The 9,938-nt window shown below is 50.5% G+C and overlaps 2 long non-coding RNA genes across 2 annotated transcripts; one reads left to right on the top strand and one right to left on the bottom strand.

Moving 5' to 3' along the window:
• Window positions 1-5,419: 5,419 nt before the first annotated feature.
• On the top strand, window positions 5,420-8,101 carry LOC148222445 (uncharacterized). The gene is made up of 3 exons (XR_015806401.1): window positions 5,420-5,545; window positions 6,647-6,814; window positions 7,132-8,101. It is a non-coding gene; the product is annotated as an uncharacterized LOC148222445 (long non-coding RNA).
• LOC148222444 (uncharacterized) lies at window positions 6,718-9,638 on the bottom strand. Its single transcript, XR_015806402.1, has 3 exons — window positions 9,205-9,638; window positions 8,444-8,542; window positions 6,718-6,934 (listed from the first exon to the last, which is right to left on the bottom strand). It is a non-coding gene; the product is annotated as an uncharacterized LOC148222444 (long non-coding RNA).
• Between the last annotated feature and the right edge of the window lie 300 nt (window positions 9,639-9,938).

The raw sequence follows: 9,938 nt of genomic DNA, 5'->3' as shown, positions 1-9,938 counted from the left end.
ATTCCGGGGTATTTTATCCTGGATTCCGGGGAATTTTCCGTGGATTCCTGGGGGATTTTGCCGAGTATTTCGGGAGAATTTTCTCGGGGATTCCGGGGTGATTTTCCCGGGAAATTCCGGGGGATTTTCTCGGGGATTCCGGGGGATTTTTTCGGGGAGTCCGGAGGGATTTTCCCGGGGATTCCGGGGGGGTTTTCTCGGCGATACCGGGGGGATATTCTCGGGGATTCCGGGATGATTTTCCCGGGGAATTCCAGGGGATGATTCCGGCGATTCCGGGGGGATTTTCTCGGCGATTGCGGGGGGATTTTCTCGGGGATTCCGGGGGGATTATCCCGGGGAATTCTAGGGGATTTTCTCGGGGATTCCGGGGGGATTTTCCCGGGGAATTCCGGGGGGATTTTCTCGGGGAGTCCGGGGAGATTTGCCCGGGGATTCCGAGGGATTTTCAGGGGAATCCGGGGGGATTTTCTCGGGGATTCAGGGGGGTTTTTCTCGGGGATTCAGGGGGGATTTTCCAGGGGATTCCGGGGGGATTTTCTCGCGTATTCCCGGGGCATTTTCCTGGAGATTCCAGGGGGATTTTATCGGGGATTCCGGGGGGATTATCCAGGGGATTCCGGGGGGTTTTTCCAGGGGATTCCGGGCATATTTTCCCGAGTATTACGGGCGAATTTTCTCGGGGATTCCGGGGAGATTTTCTTGGGGATTCCGGGGGGGCTTTCACAGGGATTTCTGGGGGATTTTCGCGTGGATTCCGGGGGGATTTTCTCGCGGATTCCGGGGGCTATTTTCCCGGGGATTCCGGGGGAAATTTCTCGGGGAGTCCGGGGGGATTTTCTAGGGGAATTCCGGGGGATTTTCTCGGGGATTCTGGGGGGATTTTCCCGGCGATTCCGGGTTGATTTTCCCGGGGACTCCGGGGGATTTTCTCGGGGATTTCTGGAGGATTTTCCCGGGGATTCCGGGCGGATTTTCTCGTGGATTCCGGGAGGATTTTCTCTTGGATTCCGGGAGGATTTTCCCGGGGAATTCCGAGGGATTTTCTCGGGGATTCCGGGGAGATTATCCCGGGGATTTCGGGGAGATTTTCTGGGGGATTCCTGGGGGATTTTCTCGGGGATAGCGGACGGATTATCACGGGGATTCCGGGATGAGTTTCTCGGGGAATTCAGGGGGATTTTCCAGGGGATTCCGGGGGGATTTTCCCGGGGAATTCCGGGGGATTTTCTCGGGGATTCCGGGGGGTTTTTCCCGGGGATTCCCGGGGATTTTCTCTCGGATTTTTTCCCCAATTTTTCAAGCATTTTTTCCCGCAATTTTCCTGGATTTTTCCCAAATTTTCCCCATTTCTCACTGATTATTTTCCCCATTTCTCAATGATTTTTGCCCCAATTTATCAAAGATTTTTTTTCCCCATTTCTCACTGATGTTTTTCCCCATTTTCCCCCCATTTCTCACTGATTTTTATCCCCCATTTTTCAATGATTTTTCCCCATTTCTCTCTGATTTTTGCCCCATTTCACCATGATGTTTTCCCCATTTCTCACTGATTTTTCCGTTGATTTTTCATGGATTTTTCCACCCATTTTTCGTGGATTTTTTTCCCCATTTTTCCCCATTTCTCACTGATTTTTTCCCCCATTTATCACTCCTTTTTCCCCATTTTTCCCCATTTCTCACTGATTTTTTCCGCCATTTTTCATTGATTTTTTCCGCCATTTTTCATGGATGTTTCCCCCAATTTTCATGGATATTTCCTGATTTTCCCCCCCATTTCTCACTGATATTTGCCCCCATTTCTCTCTGAATTATTCCCCCCATTTTTCATGCATTTTCCCGCCCATTAATCACTGATTTTTTCCCCATTTCTCACCGACTTTTCCCCCCATTTCTCACTGATTTTTATCCCCCACTTCTGACTGATTTTTCCCAATTTTTCGTTGATCTTTTTCCCCATTCCTCACCGATTTTTCCCCCATTTCTCTCTGATTTTTCCATCATTTTTCATGGTTTTTCCCCCCCATTTCTCACTGATTTTACCCCCTTTCTCACTGATTTTATTAATGTTTGTATTTCTATTTCTATTTATATTTATTATTATTGTTTTGCATGTTTATGTTTATGTTTATGTTTATGTTTATGTTTATGTTTATGTTTATGTTTATGTTTATGTTTATGTTTATGTTTATGTTTATATCTATGCAGGTTAACGTTTGTGCATGTTTATGTCTATGTTTATATTTATGCATATTTATTTTTATGCCGGCGAACGCGGGCAGGCGTTTTATGTAAACGCCTATCCGCCGGGGTCCTAGAGAGGCCGCCATCTTGAGCGTGTCGGGACTCTCAAAATGGCGCCTCGGGCGGCACCCCGGCTGACCTGCCAAAAATGGCGGCAGAAAGGGCGGGAAAAAATCAGGACCCCGGTGTGTAGGCATAAGATGCCTGATTACATCGCCGACGCCGATCCGCTCGCCGACAATTTTCCCGGATGTGTCAGAGCGTGCCGACAACGGCCGCGCGGTCCGCGGTGCCGCGGGCGTGAGGGCGCCGGCGGGCGCGGGCAGGCGTTTTATGTAAACGCCTATCCGCCGGGGTCCTAGAGAGGCCGCCATCTTGAGTGTGTCCGCACTCTCAAAATGGCGGCTCGGGCGGCACCCCGGCTGACCTGCCAAAAATGGCGGCAGAAAGGGCGGGAAAAAATCAGGACCCCGGTGTGTAGGCATAAGATGCCTGATTACATCGCCGACGCCGATCCGCTCGCCGACAATTTTCCCGGATGTTTCAGAGCGTGCCGACAACGGCCGCGCGGTCCCCGGTGCCGCGGGCGTGAGGGCGCCGGCGGGCGCGGACAGGCGTTTTATGTAAACGCCTATCCGCCGGGGTCCTAGAGAGGCCGCCATCTTGAGCGCTGCCGCACGGCTGGGTCCCGGCCCGCGGGCCCTTCCGCCATCCTGAGAGGGGCACGGTGCAGTACCCGCCCGTGTCCACACGGCGGCAGCACTGCCGCCCAACTCAGCCCGGCACTGCCGCCCTGTCAGGGACAGACAGAGAAGGGAGAGAGTTCCAAGCACCAGAGTCCCCACCCGTCATAAAATCCTCTCAATGAACGCCCCAAAAAAACCCCGACCCAAACTAAAAATGCCCTGCCTCTGACCAAATGAAAAAAAAAAACCTTTTATATATAGAAATCATCTATTTTTTAATATTTAATTTCTAGTCATAATCTAGACATATTTCATATATTCAATTTAATTGCTATTCTATTTATCATATATACAATATTATTTTATTATTCATTATATACATAGATTTATATTACTAATGTTATTTCTATTTTATCTATATCCATCTATATTTGGAGGTTCATAGTTTTTAATATTATTTCTTTAAAAGCTCTGCCTCTAACCAAATAGAAACAAAAAACTCGATTATTTTAAATTCTATTTGAATATATTTTTCTATTTAGTTTTCATATTTATATCTGTAGATTTATATGTCTATATTGTGTATTCTATATTTATATACTATTTAATGTAGTTTTTACTAGTATATTAATATACTAGATGCTATTTACATTCTATTATAACATACTATTTAATATAACATATTAAAATCGATAAATTATTTCTATTACATACTACATACATGTATTTTATATTTATATTTTTTCTATATATTTATACTTACATATATATATGCATATATAGTTATAATAATTTTATGTCAGTATCTATTTTTGCATATTTGTATATTTTTGCCTATATTATTTTCAAAAAACCCTCCTCTAACCAAATAAAAACCAATAAAACATTCCTTTTAAAGTCTGAATATTTATATATTTCTATTTTCATAACATAATATAATGTAATGTAATATATTTATATATTGGTTTCTTATATTTGCTTCTATATTTTTATTCTTTATCTTTTCTATTTACAGTATCTATAAAAAAACCCTACCTCTATCCAAACACAAGCCAATAAAACATTCCTTTTAGACTATATTTAGCTATTTTTTAAGGTTCTGTTTTTCATGCATTCTACACCCACCCCTCCCTCTCAATGTTCTGGCACCCACCATGACCCCCCCCCCATGCCCGACTCACCTGCTCCTCCAGCGCAGCCCGGCTCCCTCTCCCAGGGACCTTGGGGTGCCCCAAACCACGTCGGAGCCCCCCTCAGCCTTTTTTCCTCACCCCAAAGAAGGCACAGAACGACTCCTTTAATGAAGTTGTTTTAACAATTGTAAGGCTAGAGCTTTTGGTATCCACTGCTTGCCATCCCTTGTAAACCAATTTTTTTCTTCTTTCTTCTGCAGCTTAATAAACCTCTTTTTTTCCCCATAGTTTTCCAAATGCATGTATTACCGCATATGCATATTTAGAATCAGTAAATATATTTAATGTCTTGTCCTGCTATAATTCACAGGCTCTCACAAGCGTGTGCAGCTCTGCTGTCTGAGCTGACCAGGTGGCTGGTAACCTCCCCCCTTCCTTTAATTGCTTTCCATTCACGATAGAGTATCCTGTAAATCATGAAGAATGGGGGGAAAAATCAGTGAGAAATGGGGAAAAAAATCCCTGAAGAATGGGGGGAAAAATCAGTGAGAAATGGGGAAAAGTGGGGGAAAAATCCGTTAGAAATGGGTGGGGAAATTCCATGAAAAATGGCGAAAGAAATCAGTGAGAAATGGGGAAAAATGGGTAAAAAATCAGTGCGAAATGGGGGGGGGGGGGGGAAATCAATGAGAAATCGGGGAAAAACATAAGTAAGAAACGGGGGGGAAAAGTCCATGAAAAATGGGGAAAAATCAGTGGGAAATGGGGATAAATCTGGAAAAAATCCATGAAAAATGGGGGAAAATATCAGTGAGAAATGGGGGAAAATGGGGAAAAAGTCAGTGAGAAATGGGGAAAAATCAGTGAAAAACGGGGGCAAAACTCCATGAAGAATGGGGAAAAAAATCAGTGAGAAATGGGGAAAAAAATCCCTGAAAAATGGGGGAAAATATCAGTGAGAAATGGGAAAAAATGGGGAAAAAAATCATTGATAAATCGGGGGAAAAATCAGTGTGAAAGGGGGGGGAAAATCGGGATCGGGGACGTGGACCGGGACTGGGATCGGGGACCGGGACGGGGAAATGGGACAGGGACCGGGATCGCGGACGGGGACCTGGGACAGGGACCGGAACCGGGATCGGGGACGGGGACTGGAGACAGGGACCGGGACTGCAATCGGCACCGCCCCCCGAACCGCTCCCGGAACCGCTCCCCGGGCTACCCCGGCACGGCGACCGGGAACGCCCCCGGCACCGCCCCCGGTGCCGCCCCCGGCACTGCCCCGGCACCGCCCCGGGTAGCGCCCCCGGCACCGCCCCCGGGGCGGGCCGCCGAACGCACGCGATGACGCGCGGGGGGGCGGGACGGCGCGGGGCGGTGACGCGCTTCATGCCAGGAGCAGGGCCCGGGTGCGACGAAGACGGGAGCGGGCCGACCCGATACCGCGCGGGGCCGCGGGCCCGGCGGAGCCCGGCCCGCTGGGTAGGGGCCGCCAATGGCACCGGGGCTTCTGCTTCGGCTTCTGTCCGTGTCGGCGGGGAGGCCCCAGCCAGCGGTGCCCCTCTCCCTCGGCGACACGGGCGTGGAACTCGGCATCGGGCGCTGCATCGCCGCGGACAGCAGGGGGCGCACGGGTACCGATACTGCCATGGGGCCCGGCGCTGCTCTCCTGCTCCGCCGCCAGGCGGCGCTGCGCTGCCGTCCTGCCGCGCCTCCGGGCACGCTCGGTTTCCTCGGGACCCCGGGCCCCGCCTGTCCCGCCGCTGCGGAGGCGGGGGATGCTTTATGGGACTGCCCGAGCTGGCAGTGCCGGGTCTGGGGCGTTGGGGCGCGCCTTGGGGGGCTGCGGGTGCGCTCGTTTCCTCTTCTGCATGGCCTTCTGTGTGAGCATCTCTCGTTGCGACTGCTCTTGGAGAGTCAAACCCCTCCTCCTAAGTGGTCTCAGGAGCCTGGCAGGGTGAGTTTTGTTTCACAGGGGAAAGGGCCACTGGTCGTGTCCAGAGACCTGTGCACCCAGCCAGGTTTCTGCCTGATAAAATTCCAAATGGATGAGGATTTCTCCCAGCCCCAAGCTGCCCCCACCTGTAACCCTGGCTGCCTTTGGGGTGCCCAAAGCCTCCTCTGTGCAGATCTCAGGAACCTGGGAGGGGTGAACAATGTTGCACAGGGAAAAACCCCACAGATTTTATCTCCGGGCCTGGGGCCAGGAGCAGGCATTTGCGTGCTATAATTCCAGAAGGAGCACGGTGTCTCCCAGACCCAAGCCGCATCCAGCTGTGACCCAGCTGCTCTTGGAGTGCCAAAAGCCTCCTCGTAGCTGATCTCAGGAACCCTGGAAGGGTGAGTTTGGTTTCACAGGGAAAAGGCCTCAGTTTGTGTCCAGAGATCAAATAAGGGACTCTGCTTTTCCTCTAGTTCTCCTTCCTGTTTTCACCTGGGCTACAAGGATGGGCATGGCCTGTATTTCTCATATCAAAGTGATGTTACTAAATTTGTCCAGAAGTTCTGATTGTTATTTTTATTAGTAGTAGTAATTTTCTGATAGAAAACACTCTCATTTTGCCTTTCCCACGTTGTTTCCAGGTGCTGCCCAGGATGGACATCTGTGGTCTCAGACAGTGATTCCCGAGGAGCAAGGAAAGCCTTTTCCTCACCTGCACAGTTCAGGTGGATGGGACAGAATTGGTGTGGCCTGACAAGGCAGGAAAAGCTGTCTGTGTTCTGGAGTGCCTTGAAAGCTTTCTCCGTCAGGTTTGGAAGGGGTTTCTCTTTGGGATTTCTTGTGATGCAGCACCACGGGTATCCCTTTGTGCCAAGTCCAGTGCTAAAGGATTGAAGAACTGACAAGTGGGGTCTGGGATGAAAATGCCTCTAATAAAATTAAGCAAAGAATACAATAAGAGAAATGAGCATCCTTTTAATAGTTAGGAATAAAAATGCTGGAAAAGGGCACTCTGAATTGGTGTCACTTGTCATGGATAAAACCCCAGAGTGAGGAATCAGAGCAGAAGTTGAGAGCTGGAATCCTTCTGCAGTCGACTTAATTTTCTTTTCCTCCTCTCTTTCAGGACAGGAAGAATCACGACTCTCCTGGCATCTTTGCCAAGAGCTGTGGTGTTTGATCAGCCAAAGCCCAGAGGCTTCAGCACCAGAGGTCTGAGCCTGGAGGGCTCCTGGTGCTGCCCGTGCTGTGGGCTATGTCAGAGGATGCAGGGTTCCTCTTTGCCTCCCTGCTGGGATTAACTGCCATGGGAATGTGGGATCTGGGTGAAACTCCAGCTCTCCTGGTGTTCAGGGGAGCAAGGTCTGAGGGACTCCTCTCTGGGGATGTGCGGTGAAGGACTGAATAGTGTGGAAGGAGAGTATTTATAAACTGTATCACTGTTTCTCCCAAAATTGGGGTGGAGCACTGATGGGGGCGGTTGGGTTTGGTCTGGGCCGGTTATTCTTTGTGCAATTTTTAAATTCTCTTGTATGATTTACTGTCCGGTATCTTTCTAACAAAAGCTGACATAAATTTAGATTAAGGATTAGAACTTGGGTCCATTCATTGCAAACATTTGACAAGGCTGGAGGACTGGGGTGGTGACTGCTCTCAGGAAAGGTTACTTATTAATACTGTGTCAGATTTCCCGCAGTGACTGTCAGGCCTGCATGGCTGTGAGTTCGTGCTCTTCTCACTGGGGAAATAAGTTCAGCAAAATTAGAAATGTTAGAAAAATCCAGCCAAAAATTCCACCTCTGTACCCCCTAAGTTTTCCCAGTTTTTCCCAGCTAGGAGCTGCACAGAAGTCAGGCAGGGGAAGTGACAACAGGGAACAGCTGAAAAATTCAAAGGCACAAAGAGGAAAGGGGAAAGGTTTCAGAAAACAATTCTATGGTCTAAGAATAATTTCTGATTCCCTACTGAGAAGAACACGAACTCACAGCCATTCAGGCCTGACAGTCCCCTGCAGTGAGAGCTCAGCACACATCCACAGAGGCAAGTCCAGCATCTTAAATGAAAAAATAAAAATAAAAACCAGAAGAAAAAGGTGATTTCTTTTGCTTCAGAGTTATTTCAAGTTCTTAAAGCCCAAGCAACATTTGCTCTTGATTTTGGTTGGGTGAATCATGAGCAGTGGGCACGGGTCATGCCATTCATTGAGCAGAAAACCCGGGGTCATTTAGAGGGGACACAAGAACTGTTTGTGTAGCGACCTCGGGCTGCAGAGGGGCAGGAGAAAGGCCAAGGGAGCTCCCTGGGGCCACCAGGGCCTGTGGGGAACAGAATGGACGCTTGGATGACCAGTGGAGGTGAGGAGTGGATCTGAGTTCATCTACAGGGAAATAAGGAGGGGATACTCTGGAGTGAAAAGCTGAGGTGATGAGTTCACCCACCTGGGCACGAGTTGTGTTTGCACAAAGTGGGACCAGAGGTGAAGGTCAATCCAAAGTCGATCCTGCTTGACCTCTGAATTCCAGGATAAGTTTTACAAGCTGCCAAATGAGGGAGTAAAAATACACAAAAATGAAACCGAGAGCATTCATGAGGTTCCTGGGAGTCCATTACACTGTTGTCATAGAATTCTTAATGAGTTTTGAGCTTTTAATGACAACAATTCAGTACTTTCTTTGGATTATTCACTGTGTAGGATTTGGGGTTTATCTGGATTTTAAAGGCGTCGTGGTGGCCCTGACACTGCTCAGGAGCTGGTAGGAAAAGCAGGGTCAGAGCTCCTGGCAGGCACAGGGTGTTTTTCCCAGAGTGGACTGTGGAGGAATTGTTTGGGCCTTGGATTGTCCCTCTGGGTGATGCCAGTTGCTGTGATTTGTGTAATTCCATACATTTAACTCCCAATACTTCCCAGCCCAGGAGCTTGAGCTGACAGGGCAGCACACAGATTGTTCTCTGTGCTGTGCCCCGATTTGGGGTTGGCTGTCAGCTTTGCTAGCTCCCGTGAATTATGCCCATAGCCCCGAATTCCCTGCTCAATTCCCACTGCCATAACCTCACAGCGCCTCATGGAGTGGGGATATACTGTGGCAGGAAGCTCAGCAGCATCGGCACAGGGACAGGTGTATATTCCAAAGAATTTGCTGTTTCAAACCCTCATCCCCCAGCCCCGCCGATGTCCCTGGGGGGCACTTGACAGAGTTACCTGGATTTCAGCTGATTTCACCCCCCCGAGCTCGGGCTCCAGGTGATCTTTTCAAGCAGGAGAAGGCAGGGGCCGGAGGCGCTCGTGGCCCGTGCCGAGGCAGTCCCTGGGGCCACGAGAGGACATCTCTCCCTGCAGAATTTCAGTTCTTTCCAGAGCCTCAGCAGTGACAGAGGACAAAGAGGAAGATGAGGAGGAGGAAGAAGGGGGAGAGGGTTTGAGAGGAGGGGAAGCCCAAATCCGTGCTGTGTGCGGAGCTCCGACAGCACGCTGCAGCCCGCAGCTCAGTGTGAGCACGGGGCAGAGGAGGCGATTTCTGGGCATTCAATCACCCTGAGGCGGGCCCGGCACCGCCCCTGCAGCACCGTCCCCAGCACAGCTCGGTACCGCTCCGGGATCACCCGGCCCCGCCCCCGGTGCCGCCCGGGACCACTGGGGACCGCCCCTAAAGCACCGCCCCGGCCCCGCCCGGTCCCGTCCCCGGGACCTCCGTGCCCCGCCTCGCCAAGCCCCGGCTCCGCCCCGAGCCTGCCCGGGCTGCGCCGGGACCATCGCTGGCGGCCCCGCCCCTCTCCCCCGGGCCGAAGCGGGCTGAAGGAGATGTCCGCACGATTGGAAACGCCGCCGAAAATCGCACCCGTGGCATCGGTGTCGGCGTCGTGCGCAGGCATCCCACTAGAGCGAGCGGGCTCCTTGCTGTGCCCCCCTCCTTTTGCAGCCAGAGTTAGAAGGTC

This window comes from Sturnus vulgaris, chromosome 12, assembly GCF_052056855.1.
Source record: "Sturnus vulgaris isolate bStuVul1 chromosome 12, bStuVul1.hap1, whole genome shotgun sequence".
Lineage (NCBI taxonomy): Eukaryota > Metazoa > Chordata > Aves > Passeriformes > Sturnidae > Sturnus > Sturnus vulgaris.
The sequence above is the reverse complement of the archived record's forward strand: the minus strand, read 5'-3'. Positions and strand labels throughout refer to the sequence as shown.